Source organism: Ranitomeya variabilis, chromosome 5 (genome assembly GCF_051348905.1).
Source record: "Ranitomeya variabilis isolate aRanVar5 chromosome 5, aRanVar5.hap1, whole genome shotgun sequence".
Lineage (NCBI taxonomy): Eukaryota > Metazoa > Chordata > Amphibia > Anura > Dendrobatidae > Ranitomeya > Ranitomeya variabilis.
Window position 1 is genome coordinate 148,854,642 of NC_135236.1, and position 20,400 is coordinate 148,875,041.

Here is a 20,400-nt window from a genome sequence, read left to right on the forward strand (position 1 = left end):
TCAGTCACTCAAACACTCCACAAGGAGGGTAAGCCACAAAATGTCATTGGTAAAGAAGCTGGCTGTTCCCAGGGTGCTGTATCCAAGCATATTAATGGAAAGTTGAGTGGAAGGAAAAAGTGTGGTAGAAAAAGGTGCACAAGCAACCGGATAACCTCAGCCTTCAAAGGATTGTTAAGAAAAGGCCATTCAAACATTTGGGGGAGATTCACAAGGAGTGGACTGCTGCTGGAGTCATTGCTTCAAGAGCCACCACACACAGACGGATCCAGGACATGGGCTACAAGTGTTGCATTTCTTGTGTCAAGCCACTCATGACCAATAGACAACGCCAGAAGCGTCTTACCTGGGCCAAGGAGAAAAAGAACTGGACTGTTTCCTAGAGGTCCAAGGTGTTGTTTTCAGATGAAAGTAAATTTTGCATTTCATTTGGAAATCAAGGTCCCAGAGTCTGGAAGAAGAGTGGAGAGGCACACAATCCAAGCTTCTTGAGGTCTAGTGTGAAATTTCCACAATCAGTAATGGTTTGAGGAGCCATGTCACCTGCTCGTGTAGGTCCACTGTGTTTTATCAAGACCAAAGTCAGCACAGCCATTTACCAGGAAATTTTAGAGCACTTCATGCTTCCCTCTGCCGACAAGCTTTTTGGAGATGGAAATTTAATTCTCCAGCAGGACTTGGCACCTGTCCACACTGCCAAAAGAACCAATACCTGGTTTAAAAACAACAGTATCCCTTTGTTTGATTGGCCAGCAGACTTGCCTGACCTTAACCCCATAGAGAATCTATGCGGTATTGTCAAGAGGAAGAAGAGAGATACCAGACCCAACAATGCAGACGAGCTGAAGGCTAAAATCAAAGCAACTTGGGCTTCCATAACACCTCAGCAGTGCCACAGGCTGATCGCTTCCACGCCACGCTGCATTAATGCAGTAATTGATCCAAAAAGAGTCCCAACCAAGTATTGAAGTATTGAGTGCATTTACTGAACATATTAAGTAGGCCAACATTTCAGATTTTATTATCATTTTTCAAGCTGGCGTTACAAAGTATTCTAATTTACTGAGATAATGACTTTTGTGTTTTCATTGGCTGTAATCAATAATCATCAACATTAACAAAAATAAACACTTGAAATAGATCACTCTGTTTGTAATGACTCTATATAATATATGAGTTTCACTTTTTGTATTGAAGAACTGAAATAAATTCACTTTTTGATGATATTCTAATTTTGTGAGAACCTGTATATGGTCAAATGAAGGCCTGCTCACATTGGGAATACAGGAAATCATGACAGCATGCGTACCGCACACTGAATCTTTTTGGCAGTCTGCAGTTTCTAAGGATGACTGCGGACTTTTGCCCTAACTCAGACGAACCCTTCAAAAAGGGTTGTCCACACTTGCACAAAAAAAATCCCACATGCTGCATCCGCTATAAAATGTATCTGACAGCTGATACATGCTGCCCAATCCACAGGCAGCCTGTATCAGGCACTGGCTGTATGACCTAAGCCGAGTACGATTGACTGTGCACTTCGGAGAAAAACATGCTTTGAAATCTGTCAGCGCTGCAGACTAGTCAGACAGACAGGTCCCCGGTGGCTTCTCCCTGCCCTCTGCCCTGGGGTGAGAGGTCTCTCAATGTATGCTCACTTAGGGCTCATACTCACTTGCGCGAGACTCGAATGAGTCTCGCATGGCAATACCCGGCGCTGCTGCCGGCACTCAGATCGGAGCGTGCAGCCACATAGGAATACATGCAGCCGCACGCTCCGCTCCTCTGTGCCAGATGCAGTGTCGGGTATTGCTGTGTAAGACTCATCCGAGTCTTGCGTAAGTGAGTATGAGCCCATAGACAGATACCTGTCTTTCCAGGGCAGGGCACGAAGTAAATCCATCTGAAGGGGTTAAATCATTTTACAGGTAGGAGCTGTGCTAAAGCACTTGCTCGTGCCTGTAAACCCCGGGTGCTGAAAGGAAAGCAGGATGATCTGTACTTACATTGAGTCGCGGTGAGGCACCCCCTGCCTGTAAAATGCACAGCTCCTGCCTGTAAAATGATTTAACCCCTTCAGATGGATTTACTTCGTGGGACGTGACAGTTCATCAGAAGATATGTATATTGTTGGTTTATTATTTTGCAGAGCGAGGGTCTTCAGGTGGATTGAGAGAGCAATAAAATATTAAAATAACCTGTGTGTTTATTTCATTAATATACTTGTAAATAATGTGTGTGTGTTTTTTAACCCTTTCATACAATTGGATTAATAATGGATAGGTGTCATAATTGACGCCTCTCCATTATTAATCTGGCTTAATGTCACCTTACAATAGCAAGGTGGCATTAACCCTTCATTACCCCATATCCCACCGCTACACGGGAGTGGGAAGAGAGTGGCCAAGTGCCAGAATAGGCGCATCTTCCAGATGTGCCTTTTCTAGGGTGGCTGGGGGCAGATGTTTGTAGCCAGGGGGGGCCAATAACCATGGACCCTCTCTAGGCTATTAATATCTGCCCTCAGTCACTGGCTTTACCACTCTGGCGGAGAAACTTGCGCGGGAGCCCACGCCAATTTTTTCCGCCATTTAACCCTTTATTTTAGCAGCTACAGCGCCCAAATTTTGCACATACACACTACTAACATTAGTAGTGTGGAATATGCAAAAAAAAGGGGATATGAGATGGTTTACTGTATGTAAACCATGTCTCATATCCTGTCGGGTTTGGGAAGGAGAAATGAAAAGCCGGCAATTGAATTACCGGCTTTTCACATATATCGCGCTGAATTAAATATAAATACAGAATATATATATATGTGTCTCAATGACATATATATATATATATATATATATATATACTGTATATATGTTTTAACAAACATTTGAGCACATAAATCCATTAGATGTCGGTTTTGCAAGCCTGCGAGAAAATATCGCAGTACGGATGCCATACGGATTACATACAGAGAATGCCATGCGCAAAATACGCTGACACACCCTGCCTACGGATGACATACGGACCACTATTTTGGGGACTTTTCTGCGTATTACGGCTGTAAAAAACAGACCGTATTTACATACGCTGAGTGTGACGCCGGCCTTAGACACTACAAAATGGTTAAAAAAAACATACCGATCTAGGTAAGGCTACTTTCACACTAGCGTCGGGCTCGGCCCGTCGCCGTGCGTCGGGCCGAGGTCCCCGACGCTAGCGTTGTCCCCGCCGCACAACGGGGGCAGCGGATGCATTTTTCCCACGCATCCGCTGCCCCATTGTGAGGTGCGGGGAAGTGCGGGGAGGTGTGGGCGGAGTTCCGGCCGCGCATGCGCGGTCGGAAAAAGCGGACCGTCGGGAGCAAAAAACGTTACATGTAAGGTTTTTTTTTCCCGACGGTCCGCTACCACACGCCCAAGCGTCGCAAAACGGACGCGACGTTTGGCAATGCGTCGCTAATGCGTCGCTAATGTTAGTCTATGACGAAAAAACGCATCCAGCAAGAACTTTTGCTGGATGCGTATTTTCGGCAAAACGACGCATTTGCGACGTATTGCAGTTAACGCTAGTGTGAAACTAGCCTAAAGTGTGCTCAGATCCACTAACATGTGGTCTACAAGGAGTCAAGCCTAAACCCCTAGATAGTTGTGTTCATCTTGCTTCACATTGGTTCTGAAGGAAAAAGAAAATGAGAAGCAACATCTAAGTTTTCATAAAAATACTTCACACAAGCTCAATACTGTAGGGTGAATTGTAGACCCTAGAAGACTATATTTTGCCAAAAGATAAATAAACTATTTTCTCAAGAAGTCTTGGATGTGATTCAATCGTGATTCAATCGTTTTTATTTTCTGGTACATTTGACAACGGTATTTATGGATTATTCACACAATACTGTAGTATTTATTTTCTTATAATCTAGACCCTAAATTCCTAAATTGCTATTTATACTTTTGTGTAGCGCAGGATATGATCAGAGCCATGTAGGTACATTGATATTATTTATTTGAGTAAGGGTTATTCAGTTTATAAATATTAATAAACATTGATTTAGACAAATTATTTGAGCTAGTTCATTCATTCGGAGGAACTTATTAATGACTGTGTGTCAGAATTGTAGCAAATTTTGGTGCATGTCTCTATTACACAACTATTGAAATTTTTTGTCTTCACAGGTCACATCAATTTTTGATGTATGTAGATTATAAGGAGAGATGGAGTCTCTTTAATAAATTTACTATAATTTAATTGGAACAAATTATAGCGGAAATATGCACCATACCATAGTTGGGGCAGGTTTGCCTTTCTAGTGCATGAGAGATGCAACAAATGTATCCAGATGCATGTGACTCCTACGGCTATGTTCACATGTCCAGTAATCATCAGTTAGAACGGATCCAGCAGCAATACATTAAAAAAGTTATGAAGATACAATTTTTTTGTCCAGCTAAAAAAGACTGATATCAACAAGATCAGTTTTCCATAGAATTCAGTGTTAAAAAAAACAAAAACAGTTGAAATAATTTTTTTAATTAGCTGGACAAAAAGGTTGCGTATGCACAACCACAACATTTTTTGTTAACGGACGGCTGCGGGATCCGTTCTACATGATAAGTACTGAACGTGTGAACATAGCCTAATAAATTCGGCGCAGCGTGCTTTAGATTGGGTAATGACAGCCTTAATGAGTTCTCCTATTGTGTGGATTATAAACAGGAGACGTGCAGGTTGGGAAAACAATGCGAGGCAGCCTCATCCGGACTCTAAAGGGTTAATCCAGACGAAGTTGACACAGCTGTGGAGACTACAATTAAAATTAATTGCTCTGCACTGAAGTTCCGTTTTCATCGGGTTGATACACGGACATCAAAATGTTGCTACAAATTCTAATTGCAACATTATACTCCCAGAATCCCATCTATTCCCAAAACATCTCTTTCCTAAAGGCTTTGGAAGCCATTACGACATTCCACATGGTCTCAGGCTCATTGTTTTTCATGAGGCAGAATGCCATGTTTTTATCATTAAACTTATACACAGGGGAAATTCCTTACTGATCCGACAGGTGTCCCAGGGAAGTATTTCTCCAGCGCTGCAATGAAGTCAGATGGATTTAGGGGAAATTGGCTTGAGTTCCCAATACCTCTCAGAATACACATCTGCAGCAGTTCTGTTCTCAGGTAAGTCAGCTTCCCACTGTTGGAGCACAAAGAATACAATTGTAATTATCAGACAATGGGCCCCTTGTGCGAAACGAAAACGTGCAGCCTCAGCAGTGATCAACCTTTTGCATTCAGGATACATAGTCTCTCTCTCTTCCAGGTCTTCTAGGTACATGATTCACTGGGAAATAATACAGTATCAAGAACAAGCTGTATCTGTAGATCTGTAGTACCAGTGTGATCCAGAGAATGCCCGTACGTTGGTTTAGTCTTACAATGCAAATTACAATTCTGCCCTGATTCCTTTCTAATTTTTTAGGAAGACATTTATATACATTTTAGGCTCTTGTAAAAATATGAAAAAGTTAAATACACCTTAAAGGGAATCTGTCAGTAGGTTTTTACTATGTAATCTGAGGACAGCATGATGTGGGGATTTAAACACTGAACTCAATGATGTGTCAGGCTATGTACTGTTGTTTACTTACAGTAAAGATTTTATCACCAGAACATTAACATTGCTGTGATTAACTGGTGCACGCCTGCTAGTCCGACTCCACCTCTCCTGTAGTGAGCGGCTCACTGTCAGAAGACTATGTACATAGAGAGCTTGTGTGGGTGGGATTAGCTTTCTCATCTCTGCTGCATGCTGCATCTAAAAACTATGCTGCACTCAGTAAACTAAGTGATACATCATGGGATTCAGGGTCTCTTTGTCTTTATTATGGTGCTCTCAGATGAGGTAGCAAAAAGCTGCTGACAGAATCCCTATAAATATACATTTTGTGACACTAACGTAAGGGTGTGCCACATCTCCTGGCCAGGTGAGGCCGCATAAGGCCGGTTTCACACGTCAGTGGCTCCGGTACGTGTGGTGACAGTTTCCTCAAGTACCAGAGACACTGACGCACGTAGACACATTAAAATGAATGTGTCTCTGCACATGTCAGCGTGTTTTCATGGACCGTGTGTCCATGTGCAAAACATGGAGACATGTCAGTGATTGTGGGAGCACACGGATCACACGGACACATTAAAGCCAATGGGTTCATGTAAACACATACCGCACATGGATGCCGTCCGTGTGCCATCCGTGTACCATCCGTGTGCTGTGCGTGTGCTTTTTTAAAGTCCTACAGTTAAAATTGAAACAAATTGTTTCAATACACGGACACACGGACAGCACACGCACAGCATACGGACAGCATACGGATGCTAAACACGAACACACGGACATCACACAGATCCCGCATGGATGTACCACGTGAGCACACGGACTCACGGACACGGATAACTCTGGTACTGTGTTCTCCGGTACAGGAAATATCTGGACGTGGGAGACTGGCCTAAGAGAGTATACAGGCATTGTAGCATGGGATCACAAATTATTCTTTTTGTGATGCAAAACATTTCCCTGCCTGTTTTTGAGCAATGTTTTACCTTAGGCTGGTGTCACACTTGCATGTGTAACGCGAGAAACTCGCATCAATTCCTGGCACTTCTGCCGGCACTCCGACCAGAGCGTACGGCTGCATGTATTTCTATGCAGCCGCATGCTCTGGTCCAAGTGCCGGCGGCAGTGCCGGGTACTGATGCAAGAGACTCGTGCGAGTTTCTCGCATTACACACGCAAGTGTGATACCAGCCTTGCAGAAAAAATCAGCTGTGCTCTCTTGCCGTCCTGTCTGTATACTCCCTTTTGCGTCCTCCCTTGCCCAGGAGATGTAAGAACTATTGATTAAAATTAACTTTGTTTGTGAGAAAACCTCTTTAAGTTGAAACTAAAAGGTGTTCCCCATTATAAAATATGAACATATGTATATCATACAGTGCCTTGCGAAAGTATTTGGCTCCCTGGAACTTTTCAACCTTTTCCCACATATCATGCTTCAAACATAAAGATACCAAATGTAAATTTTTGGTGAAGAATCTACAACAAGTGGAACACAATTGTGAAGTTGAATGAAATTTATTGGTTATTTTAAATTTTTGTGGAAAATCAAGAACTGAAAAGTGGGGCATGCAATATTATTTGGCCCCTTGACTTTCAGTGCAGCAAACTCACTCCAGAAGTTCATTGTGGATCTCCGAATGATCCAATGTTGTTCTAAATGCCCAATGATGATAAATATAATCCACCTGTGTCTAATCAAGTCTCCGTATAAATGCACTGTATAATTACTCCAGAGTATCTGTGGTATGCCATTCTCTTTGCTTTTATAATGACAATACAATAAACGTTTAGTTTTATTCATGAAGTACATCACTGGAGAAAACTTCGTTTTTTATTTATTTATGTTTTGGTTTGAAGAAATATCCTTTTTTTTATACAGACAGCAAATAGATTTCAAAGCTGCATTCTGTATTAATATCGGGTGCATTAGGATCCCTGTACCACCACTGTTTCAGCAGCATGATGTGTTGCACTTGGTATGGCTTTCTTCCTCCTGGTTGGTGGACTTTATAGTTTACATCACTCAAATTCTCGACCACCTCGTATGGCCCTTGCCACTTGACCAAGAATTTTCTTTCCACACAAACACCGGGTCACCACGGATAAACTGTCTCAGCCTTGCAGCTCTGTTGTAGACCCTCACCTGGGCTTCTTGTGCTTAAAGGAGGCTCTCCTTCACAATCGGCATCACCCTTGCTATCTGGTCCTGCATTTGGGCCACATGCTCGTTGACGCTCCAGTGGGGTGTAACTTCTGCTTCCCAAGTCTCGTTTGCAACATTTAGAAGTCTCCGAGGGTGCCGTCCATATAACAGCTTGAACAGTGAGCACCCTTAAGAGGCCTGGGGGACTTCACTGATGGCGAACAGTAGGTATAGCAAGAGGCAATCCTAATGTTAGCCATCCTTCTCCATGACCTTCTTTAGCATAGACTTCAGGGTCTTATTGAACCTCTCCACTAGGCCATCTTTCTGCAGATGGTACACGGACGTCCTAAGTTGGGTAATCTTGAGGGCCTTGCACAACTCCCTCATTACCTAGGACACATACGGTGTTTCCTGGTCAATCAGGATCTCCTTCGGCAGGCCCGTGCAGGGGAAAACATGGACTAGCTCTCGTGCTATACTCTGAGCGGAGGAGTTTCTCAGGGGTACTGCATAGCGTAGTCCATTACTATGAGAATGTATTGATTACTCCTGGTGGACTTAACTATGCGCCCGACCAGTTCCATGGCAATGCAGTCAAACGGGACATCGGTATTGCGTAACGGAACTAGAGGACTGCGGAAGTGGGAAACAGGGGCAGCTAGCTGACAGGTAGGGCAGGAGCAACAGAAATTAACAATGTCCTTGTGACACCCAGGCCAGTAAAACCTCTGAAGGACTCGTCTTTGGGTCTTATCTACACCTAGGTGCCCCCCCAAGACATGGGCATAGGCCAGATCTAGTACACTACCTCTATAGGGTCCTGGGACTAATAGCTGATCTAATACTTCTCCTCTCTGTATAGTGACCTGATATAGCAACTCCCCATTGACCTCAAAATACGGGAACCTGGTGTCGGCCCCCGTCTCTTAAGGTACCTTCACACTGAGCAACTTTACAACGAGAACAACAGTGATCGTAGCAGCGTCCTGGATAGCGATCTCGTTGTGTTTGACACGCAGCAGCAATCTGGATCCCGCTGTGATATCGCTGGTCGGAGCTAGAAGTCCAGAACTTTATTTCGTCGCTGATCACCTGCTGTCATCGCTGGATCGGCATGTGTGACGCCAATCCAGCGATGTGTTTACTTGTAACCAGGGTAAACATCGGGTTACTAAGCGCAGGGCCGCGCTTAGTAACCCGATATTTACCCTGGTTACCATTGTAAAAGTTAAAAAAAAAACCACTACATACTCACATTCTGATGTCTGTCACGTCCCCCGGCGTCCACAGGGTTAAAACTGCTTTCGGCAGGAGCGCTTGCTAATGCTGCGCTGCTGCCGAGAGCTTCCGGCACTGACTGTGTCAGCGCCGGCCATAAAGCGCCGGCCGTAAAGCAGAGCACAGCGGTGACGTCACCGCTGTTACTGCCGGCGCTCTGCTGACACATTCAGTGCAGGGAAGCTCTCGGCAGCAGCGCAGCATTAGCAAGCACTCCTGCCGAAAGCAGTTTTAACCCTGTGGACGCCGGCGGGGGAAGTGACAGACATCAGAATGTGAGTATGTAGTGTTTTTTTGGTTTTTTTTACTTTTACAATGGTAACCAGGGTAAATATCGGGTTACTAAGTGCGGCCCTGCACTTAGTAACCCGATGTTTACCCTGGTTACCCGGGTGCTGCAGGGGGACTTCGGCATCGTTGAAGACCGTTTCAATGATGCTGAAATCCTTCCCCTGATCGTTGGTCACTGGAGAGAGCTGTCTGTGTGACAGCTCCCCAGCGACCACACAACGACTTACCAACGATCACGGCCAGGTCGTATCGCTGGTCGTGATCGTTGGTAAGTCGTTTAGTGTAACAGTACCTTTAGGCAACCCCATTTATCATAGTCACATTTTCCAGTACATTTTCCAAAGTCAAGTCCTGCATTTGGGCATTCCCCAAATTCCTGCCAGAGACCCCTGTTAGGTGTCGAGTTCCCGCCTCCGCACAGGGGGAATCTCGAACCATCTCCGCTGCGGTCTCACATTCCTCTCCAGCCGCAGTGGAGCCTGCTCAGCGGAGACGTCGGTCCCAGCGTCTGACTCAGGCTGGGGTCACACTAGACCGTAATACGGACGAGTGCTATGCGATAAAAAATCGCATAGCACTCAGCCCAATGTTAATCTATGGTCCAGCTCCCATCATCCGATATTTTCTCCACCGTATTTCGGATCCGAGGGAACTCGCAGCAGGCTGCGATTGTCAGCGTATCTCGGCCGAGACTCACCAATGCAAGTCTATGGGTGCGAGAAAAAATCGGATTATACACGGACCATGCGTGTGCATTGCGAGAAATACGCAGCGGTGTTCTATAGAAAAGCCGGTAATTCAATTGCCGGCTTTGCATTTCTCCTTCACAAACCCGACAGGATATGAGACATGGTTTACATACAGTAAACCATCTCATATCCTCCTTTTTTTTTGCATATTCCACACTACTAATGTTAGTAGTGTGTATGTGCAAAATTTGGCCTCTGTAGCTGCTAAAATAAAGGGTTAAATGGCGGAGAAAATTGGCGTGGGCTCCCGCGCAATTTTCTCCGCCAGAGTGGTAAAGCCAGTGACTGAGGGCAGATATTAATAGCCTAGAGAGGGTCCATGGTTATTGGCCCCCCCGTGGCTAAAAACATCTGCCCCCAGCCACCCCAGAAAAGGCACATCTAGAAGATGCGCCTATTCTGGCACTTGGCCACTCTCTTCCCACTCCCTGTAGCGGTGGGCTATGGGGTAATGAAGGGTTAATGCCACCTTGCTATTGTAAGGTGACATTAAGCCAGATTAATAATGGAGAGGCGTCAATTATGACACCTATCCATTATTAATCCAATTGTTTGAAAGGGTTAAAAAAAACACACACACATGATTAAAAAGTATTTTAATGAAATAAACACAGCGGTTGTTTTAATATTTTATTGCTCTCTCAATCCATTTTCAGACCCTCGCTTGGCAAAACAATAAACACACAATATACATACCTTCTGCTGACCCGTCACGTCCCACGAGGTAATCCATCTGAAGGGGTTAAAATAATTTACAAGCAGGAGCCCTGCAAAAGCAGCTGTGCTTGTAATTCCCCGGCGACGGAAGGAAATGTAGTTCATTGACCTACATTTCCTTCAGTCGCGGTGATGCGCCCCTGCTGGATGTTCTCATGAACTGCAGCCTGGGAACTTTTTCCCACGCTCCAGGTCATATGAGGACATCCACCAGGGGGCGCATCACCACGACTGAAGGAAATGTAGGTCAATGACCCACATTTCCTTCAGTCGCCGGGGAATTACAAGCACGAGCACAGCTGCTTTTGCAGGGCTCCTGCTTGTAAATTATTTTAACCCCTTCAGATGGATTACCTCGTGGGACGTGACTGTTCATCTGAGGGTATGTATATTGTGTGTTTATTGTTTTGCCAAGCGAGGGTCTGAAAATGGATTGAGAGAGCAATAAAATATTAAAACAACCGCTGTGTTTATTTCATTAAAATACTTTTTAATCGTGTGTGTGTGTTTTTTAACCCTTTCAAACAATTGGATTAATAATGGATAGGTGTCATAATTGACGCCTCTCCATTATTAATCTGGCTTAATGTCACCTTACAATAGCAAGGTGGCATTAACCCTTCATTACCCCATATCCCACCGCTACATGGGAGTGGGAAGAGAGTGGCCAAGTGCCAGAATAGGCGCATCTTCCAGATGTGCCTTTTCTGGGGTGGCTGGGGGCAGATGTTTGTAGCCACGGGGGGGCCAATAACCATGGACCCTCTCCTGGCTATTAATATCTGCCCTCAGTCACTGGTTTTACCATTCTGGCGGAGAAAATTGCGCGGGAGCCCACGCCAATTTTTTCCGCCATTTAACCCTTTATTTTAGCAGCTACAGCGCTGAAATTTTGTACATACACACTACTAACATTAGTAGTGTGGAATATGCAAAAAAAAGGGGATATGAGATGGTTTACTGTATGTAAACCATGTCTCATATCATGTCGGGTTTAGGCAGGAGAAATGAGAAGCCGGCAATTGAATTACCGACTTTTCACAGATATCGCGCTGAATGAAATATAAATACAGAATATATATATGTGTCTCAATGACATCTGTATATATGTTTTCCCGAACATTTGAGCACATAAATCCATTAGATGTCGGTTTTGCAAGCTTGCGAGAAAATCTCGGCATACGGATGTCACACGGATGTCACACGGATCATTTGATGCGAGGAAATCGCATCCTCGCACTGCACACGGATCACTGTTTTTGAAACATTTGTGTGATTCTCGGCCGTGAAAAACGGACCGTATTTTTATACGTTAAGTGTGTCCCCGGCCTCAGGCTGATACTGGGCGACTGGTTACTACTGTTCTTCCAGGCTCTGCCTTTGTAGCCAGCGCTGATCAGCAGTGAGCAGATCTTTCTCGGACTAAGTCCTGCTTTTCCCATACTGGGCATGCCCACGGGACACCCTCACATTGGAGGTCAGGGGTCACATGCGCAGGTCCTGAAGCGGTTCCTGTTGGACCACTAGGCAGATCCTTGAGTGCTAAAACTATAAAAAGTTTGCATGGCCGCACGGCCATGCGCTAGTATCAAACCTATGTTATGGGCTCAGTGCCAGTGTGGTCATGGTTGTATGTGGTCAGGATTTGGCTGAAATAAGCCCCTAGAATACTGGCACCTCCGGTGAGTTTTTGTGTATGTAGATTCAGGGCTGACGTATAGCCATTAGAATTCCCGCTCCATCGGAGAGGAGTTGCTTGTGTGCTATTCTGACTGCATGACCACTGTTGGCTCAATTAGGTAGCTGGGATCTCCTGTGAGGTTAACAGAGCACGGCGTTCTCTTTTCGTAGTGAATCTGTGAAGTAACAGAGTTCGCTTATACCGCCATATAGTACCACCTGTTACTAGCAGCAGGTTTCTCTCCTGCACGGCGGACCCCCGGTTTGTGAACGCACCTACTGTCTACACTCACTGGCCACTTTATTAGGTACACCTGTCCAACTTCTTGTTAACACTTAATTTCTAATCAGCCAATCACATGGCGGCAACTCAGTGCATTTAGGCATGTAGACATGGTCAAGACAATCTCCTGCAGTTCAAACCGAGCATCAGTATGGGGAAGAAAGGTGATTTGAGTGCCTTTGAACGTGGCATGGTTGTTGGTGCCAGAAGGGCTGGTCTGAGTATTTCAGAAACTGCTGATCTACTGGGATTTTCACGCACAACCATCTCTAGGGTTTACAGAGAATGGTCCGAAAAAGAAAAAAAATCCAGTGAGCGGCAGTTCTGTGGGCGGAAATGCCTTGTTGATGCCAGAGGTCAGAGGAGAATGGGCAGACTGATTCGAGCTGATAGAAAGGCAACAGTGACTCAAATCACCACCCGTTACAACCAAAGTAGGCCTAAGAGCATCTCTGAACGCACAGTGCGTCGAACTTTGAGGCAGATGGGCTACAGCAGCAGAAGACCACACCGGGTACCACTCCTTTCAGCTAAGAACAGGAAACTGAGGCTACAATTTGTACAAGCTCATCGAAATTGGACAGTAGAAGATTGGAAAAACGTTGCTTGGTCTGATGAGTCTCGATTTCTGCTGCGACATTCGGATGGTAGGGTCAGAATTTGGCGTAAACAACATGAAAGCATGGATCCATCCTGCCTTGTATGGAGCATCTTTGGGATGTGCAGCCGACAAATCTGCGGCAACTGTGTGATGCCATCATGTCAATATGGACCAAAATCTCTGAGGAATGCTTCCAGCACCTTGTTGAATCTATGCCACGAAGAATTGAGGCAGTTCTGAAGGCAAAAGGGGGTCCAACCCGTTACTAGCATGGTGTACCTAATAAAGTGGCCGGTGAGTGTATATATATATGTGTGTATGTGTGTGTATATATATATATATATATATATATATATATATATATATATATATATATATATATAGTGCGTTCTGCCAACCCTAACAACCCCCAGTTTAGGAATTTCAGTCTCACTGATCACCATCTCGTCCTCGTCACCAGCCAGGACACACAAAGGGAAGTCATCCATCTCCGACTCTGACAGAGTTGGGCTGGCTCCTGTCTGCGTGCTTTGATATCTCTGCCTTTCCCCACAAGTCCCAGAAAAGGCTGAAGTCCGTCCCAATTATAACGGGATGCAGCAAACCTTGGACAACCTCATGGGACTCTGTACCGCGGCTTGTTTTAACTGACACTCTGGCTACAGGATAGTCCTTGGCGCCCCCGTGAACACAGCATACACCCACGTGTTTCCCTGGGATCAACTGATGGGAATGTAAGGTCCTTACCAGGGTCACCAAACTCCTCAAGTCTAACAGTCCTGTCACCAGTGCCCCATTAATTGACACGGGACATGCCTGCAGCCCCTAAGTCTACATTGCAAGTGGGGTAGGCATAGTAGGAGCAGCGCCTCCCTAAGCTACAGTCCATCTCTTAGGAGGACAAGGGACAACGGGCGGCTATATGTCCAGGACCACGACATCTCCAGCAAAGCAAGTCTTTTTCCTTGGCTGTTTCCAACCCTTCAATGACCGCTTGGGATATAGGACTCCCCACTATGGTAGCTTTACTACCCCTCTTTTGAGGCTCAGGTTCTCTCTAGGTACCCCAATATGAGGATGCACCACCACCTGGCTTTCTTAGGGACCTTTCAACCACCTGGAACCGGTCTACTAGGACCACCAGTTTGCCTGCATTTTAGGGATCTCCCTGGGCAACCCAGGTCTGCACCGGCCTAGGAAGGGAGTCCACAAACCTGTCCATGACAACGTGCTCGACCATCTGGGCTGGAGTGGAGGACTCCAACTGCAGCCATTTTTGCACCAGATGCAGTAGGTCAAACATTTGAGACCAAGGAGGTTTGTTCCCATAATACACCCAGTGGTGAACCCTTTGTGCTCTGACTGACAGTCACTCCTGCGCATGCCAAAATTTCAGTCTTTAACTTGGCATACTCCTGTACATCTGTAATGCAAAATCATAATAGGCCTTCAGGGGCTCACAAGTCAAATAGGGGGCCAGCACCTCCACCCACTGCTCTGGTCTCACAATCCGCTACTCACTCGAACACAGTCAAATAGGCCTCCACATCATCACCCGGGATTATTTTTTGCATGGCTCGTCTTACCGTATTCCAGATGTACGTGTTGTCACCTGGACTTGGAAGCTGAGGCCTTCCACGAACTGCCTCTATAAGCAAGTCAATCTGCTGCTGGTGTTGCTGGTACTACTGCTGCATCTGCTGTATAAGCAGCTTACTGGTCTCCTGCTGCACCATTTGTTGCTGCTGATGTTGTAGCTGTTGTTTCTGCTGTGATTTTTGCAGATGTTTCAGCAGATCCTCCATCTGGCCTTGTGGCCATCACACCTGTTTGCTGGAAATGCTGCCCGCACTTCTAACACCATCTGTGGTACCGGAGCTCACTCGGCTGGACACAGAGGTATAACCGGAACACTGCCTTTTTAAGAAAATGCTTGGTTTATTGTAGAAAAATATTTATTATAGTGCTTTGGAACAAAGCACTATACTGTTATTCCACCGTGGTAAACTTCTTCTTATTCTTATTATTCAGTCCGCACGTAATGCGGCCCGAACCGCTAAACTCACAGACTCCAGTGAGGTGTCATTTCGAAGCCAGCGTTCCTGAGAGGTGTGCTAAGTATTTTTCGTGTCGATCGGATTTGTAGTTTTTGCGCAATTTGTGTTTGAAAAAAGTCTTTCAATGCGTTTCAATGGAGAAATTTTCCTATACGTTTATAATGGGCTGGTTTCTGAGGCAATTTCTAAAAATAACTGCCACCTGGCTGATTAGCTCATTGATATGCGCAGTCAGACACAGTTACTATGCCAACGCCTATGAAGTCTACATCAGCTCACCAGGTCACAAGTTTTGTCAGATAATATCAGCTCTTAAAGTGACAGTACAGCACAATTCCAAACCACTATCCGTAGTCTTATGATTATTAGACTGTGGCCCGATTCTAACTCATCGGGTATTCTAGAATATGCATGTCCACGTAGTATATTGCACAGCCACGCAGTATACAGTGCAGAGCCGTGCAGTACACAGCGCAGAGCCGCGCAGTACACAGCGCAGAGCCGCGCAGTACACAGCGCAGAGCCGCGCAGTACACAGCGCAGAGCCGCGCAGTACACAGCGCAGAGCCGCGCAGTACAAAGCGCAGAGCCGCGCAGTATAAAGCGCAGAGCCGCGCAGTACACAGCGCAGAGCCGTGCAGTACACAGCGCAGAGCCGCGCAGTATAAAGCGCAGAGCCGTGCAGTACACAGCGCAGAGCCGCGCTGTACACAGCGCAGAGCCGTGCAGTACACAGCGCAGAGCCGCGCAGTATAAAGCGCAGAGCCGTGCAGTACACAGCGCAGAGCCGCGCAGTACACAGCGCAGAGCCGCGCAGTACACAGCGCAGAGCCGCGCAGTATAAATCGCAGAGCCGCACAGTACACAGCGCAGAGCCGCGCAGTACACAGCGCAGAGCCGTGCAGTACACAGCGCAGAGCCGCGCAGTTTAAAGCGCAGAGCCGTGCAGTACACAGCGCAGAGCCGCGCAGTACACAGCGCAGAGCCGTGCAGTACACAGCGCAGAGCCGCGCAGTATAAAGCGCAGAGCCGTGCAGTACACAGCGCAGAGCCGCGCAGTACACAGCGCAGAGCCGCGCAGTACACAGCGCAGAGCCGCGCAGTATAAAGCGCAGAGCCGCGCAGTATAAAGCGCAGAGCCGCGCAGTACACAGCGCAGAGCCGTGCAGTACACAGCGCAGAGCCGCGCAGTATAAAGCGCAGAGCCGTGCAGTACACAGCGCAGAGCCGCGCAGTATAAAGCGCAGAGCCGTGCAGTACACAGCGCAGAGCCGTGCAGTACACAGCGCAGAGCCGCGCAGTACACAGCGCAGAGCCATGCAGTACACAGCGCAAAGCCGCGCAGTATAAAGCGCAGAGCCGCGCAGTATAAAGCGGAGAGCCGCGCAGTACACAGCGCAGAGCCGAGCAGTACACAGCGCAGAGCCGCGCAGTAGACAGCGCAGAGCCGTGCAGTACAGAGCGCAGAGCCGCACAGTATAAAGCGCAGAGCCGCGCAGTATACCGCGCAGAGCCGTGCAGTACACAGCGCAGAGCCGCGCAGTATAAAGCGCAGAGCCGTGCAGTACACAGCGCAGAGCCGTGCAGTACACAGCGCAGAGCCGCGCAGTACACAGCGCAGAGCCATGCAGTACACAGCGCAAAGCCGCGCAGTATAAAGCGCAGAGCCGCGCAGTATAAAGCGGAGAGCCGCGCAGTACACAGCGCAGAGCCGAGCAGTACACAGCGCAGAGCCGCGCAGTAGACAGCGCAGAGCCGTGCAGTACAGAGCGCAGAGCCGCACAGTATAAAGCGCAGAGCCGCGCAGTATACCGCGCAGAGCCGTGCAGTACACAGCGCAGAGCCGCGCAGTACACAGCGCAGAGCCGCGCAGTACACAGCGCAGAGCCGCGCAGTACACAGCGCAGAGCCGCGCAGTACACAGCGCAGAGCCGCGCAGTACACAGCGCAGAGCCGCGCAGTACGCAGCGCAGAGCCGCGCAGTACACAGCGCAGAGCTGCGCAGTACACAGCGCAGAGCCGCGCAGTACAGAGCGCAGAGCCGCACAGTATAAAGCGCAGAGCCGCGCAGTACACAGCGCAGAGCCGCGCAGTACACAGCGCAGAGCCGCGCAGTACACAGTGCAGAGCCGCACAGTACACAGCACAGAGCCGCGCAGTACACAGCGCAGAGCCACCCAGTATACAGCGCAGAGCCGCGCAGTACGCAGCGTAGAGCCACGCAGTATGCAGCGCAGAGCCGCGCAGTATACAGCGCTGAGCCGCGTAGTATACAGCGCAGAGCCCCGCAGTATACAGTGCAGAGCCCCGCAGTATACAGCGCAGACACGCGCAGTACACAGCACGGACACGCGCAGTACACAGCGCAGAGCCGCGCAGTACACAGCGCAGAGCCGCGTAGTATACAGCGAAGAGCCACGCAGTATATAGCGCAGAGCCGCGCAGTACAAAGCGCAGAGCTGCGCAGTATACAGCGCAGAGCCGCGCAGTATACAGCGCAGAACGCGCAGTACACAGTGCAGAGCCGCGCAGTACACAGCGCAGAGCCGTGCAGTACACAGCGCAGATCCGCGCAGTACACAGCGCAGAGCCACGCAGTATACAGCGCAGAGCCGCGTAATATACAGCGCAGAGCCGCGTAGTATACAGCGCAGAGCCACGCAGTATACAGCACAGAGCCACGCAGTATACAGCGCAGAGCCACGTAGTTATACTGCCCAGTCACGTAGTATATTGTCCAGTCACATAGTATACTGCATATCCCTGTTAAAAAAAAAAAGAATTAAAATAAAAAAGTTACATACTCACCTCCTGGAGCGGCCGGTATCTGATGGTTGTTGCACCTCCTAGAGAGGCCGGTACACGATGCTTGTTGCACCTGGAGTGGCCGGTACCCGATGCTTGTTGCGCGCTCCGGTCCCAAGAGTGCATTGCGGTCTCACGAGATGATGACGTAGCGGTGTTGTGAGACAGAAAGACGGAAGTGCCCTTAGATAATTAGATAGTAGATTACCCCGCTCACCAATTCGGAACCCGAGAGGCCCGGCCCACCAAATCGGACCCCGAGGGGCCCGGCCCACCAAATCGGACCCAGAGTGACCCCGCCCCCTAAATCAGACCCAGAGTGACCCCGCCCACCAAATCGGACCCAGAGTGGCTCCGCCCACCAAATCGGACCCAGAGTGACCCCTTCCACCAAATCAGACCCAGAGTGACCCCTTCCACCAAATCGGACCCAGAGTGACCCCTTCCACCAAATCGGGCCCAGAGTGACCCCTTCCACCAAATCGGACCCAGAGTGACCCCACCCACCAAATCGGACCCTGAGGTGCCCAGCCCACCAAATCAGACCCTGAGGTGCCCAGCCCACCAAATCGGACCGAGTGACCCCACCCACCAAATTGGTCCCTAAGGTGCCCTGCCCACCAAATCGGACCCAGAGTGGCTCCGCCCACCGAATCGGACCCAGAGTGGCCGCGCCCACAGAATCGGACCAAAAGTGACCCCGCCCACCGAATCGGACCTAGATTTACCCCGCCCACAAAATCAGACCCAGATTGACCCAACCCACCAAATCGGACCGCCTGAGGGGCACCCAAGTGTGAAAGTCTTGCAGGGGCAGCCCGGGCACCATTCCAAAGCACTATCTGTAGTTCCTTCAGGAAATACCCATCTAGTTAAAATTGAGAGTCCTCAGTGGTTGATACCTTTTAATGGCTAACTGAAAAGATGGTAACAAATTGCATGCTTTCGAGACTTCACAGGTCTCTTCATCAGGCAAAGACTAAAACAAATCCTGAAGAATCACATATTTATGCACAACAGCATAGAAAAAAGTTTATTGTAGACACCATAAAACAAGCTTGGGGAAAAAAATGCACAGCCCTCTGGGCAAAACATTAAAATAAAAAGAAACAAAAAGCAAAAAAAAGATCTTTTTTTAATTTACCAAATGGCTGCAAAGAAAGAGTGAAAAATGTAAAAGGGTATGAATTCCTTCTGTACCCACTGTATGTATGAATGTATGTATGTATGTATGTATATATTCTGTATTATTATTATAGTGCTTTGGAACAAAGCACTATACTGTTATTCCACCGTGGTAAACTTCTTATTCTTATTATTATTATTCAGTCCGCACGTAATGCGGCCCGAACCGCTAAACTCACAGACTCCAGTGAGGTGTCATTTCGAAGCCAGCGTTCCTGAGAGGTGTGCTAAGTATTTTTCGTGTCGATCGGATTTGTAGTTTTGGCGCAATTTGCGTTTGAAAAAAGTGTCTCAATGCATTTCAATAGGGAAATTTTCCAATACGTTTATAATGGGCCTGATTTCTGAGGCAATTTCTAAAAATAACTGCCACCTGGCTGATTACCTCATTGATATGCGCAGTGAGACCCAGTTACTATGCCAACGCCTATAAACTCTACCAGCCCACCAGGTCACAAGTTTTGTCAGATAATATCAGCTCTTAAAGTGACAGTACAGCACAATTACAAAGCACTATCTGTAGTCTTATCATTATTGCCCCGCTCACCAAATCGGACCCAGCCCACCAAATCGGACGAGAGTGCCCCCGCTTGCCAAATCGGACCCAGAGTGCCCCCGCCCGCCAAGTCGGACCCAGAGTGCCCCCGCCCGTCAAGTCGGACCCAGAGTGGCGCCGCCCGCCAAATCGGACCCAGAGTGGCGCCGCCCGCCAAATCGGACCCAGAGTGGCGCCGCCCGCCAAATCGGACCCAGAGTGGCGCCGCCCGCCAAATCGGACCCAGAGTGGCGCCGCCCGCCAAATCGGACCCAGAGTGGCGCCGCCCGCCAAATCGGACCCAGAGTGGCGCCGCCCGCCAAATCGGACCCAGAGTGGCGCCGCCCGCCAAATCGGACCCAGAGTGGCGCCGCCCGCCAAATCGGACCCAGAGTGGCGCCGCCCGCCAAATCGGACCCAGAGTGGCGCCGCCCGCCAAATCGGACCCAGAGTGGCG

At 48.0% G+C, this 20,400-nt stretch overlaps 1 long non-coding RNA gene across 1 annotated transcript in view; it reads left to right on the top strand.

Annotated features, from left to right (window-relative positions):
- The first annotated feature begins 4,879 nt into the window (after positions 1-4,879).
- LOC143773463 (uncharacterized) overlaps positions 4,880-20,400 on the top strand; it is a 56,640-nt gene continuing 41,119 nt past the window's right edge. Inside the window, exon 1 of the long non-coding RNA XR_013215193.1 lies at positions 4,880-5,180. This is a non-coding gene — a long non-coding RNA (uncharacterized LOC143773463). The remainder of the gene's footprint in view (positions 5,181-20,400) is intronic.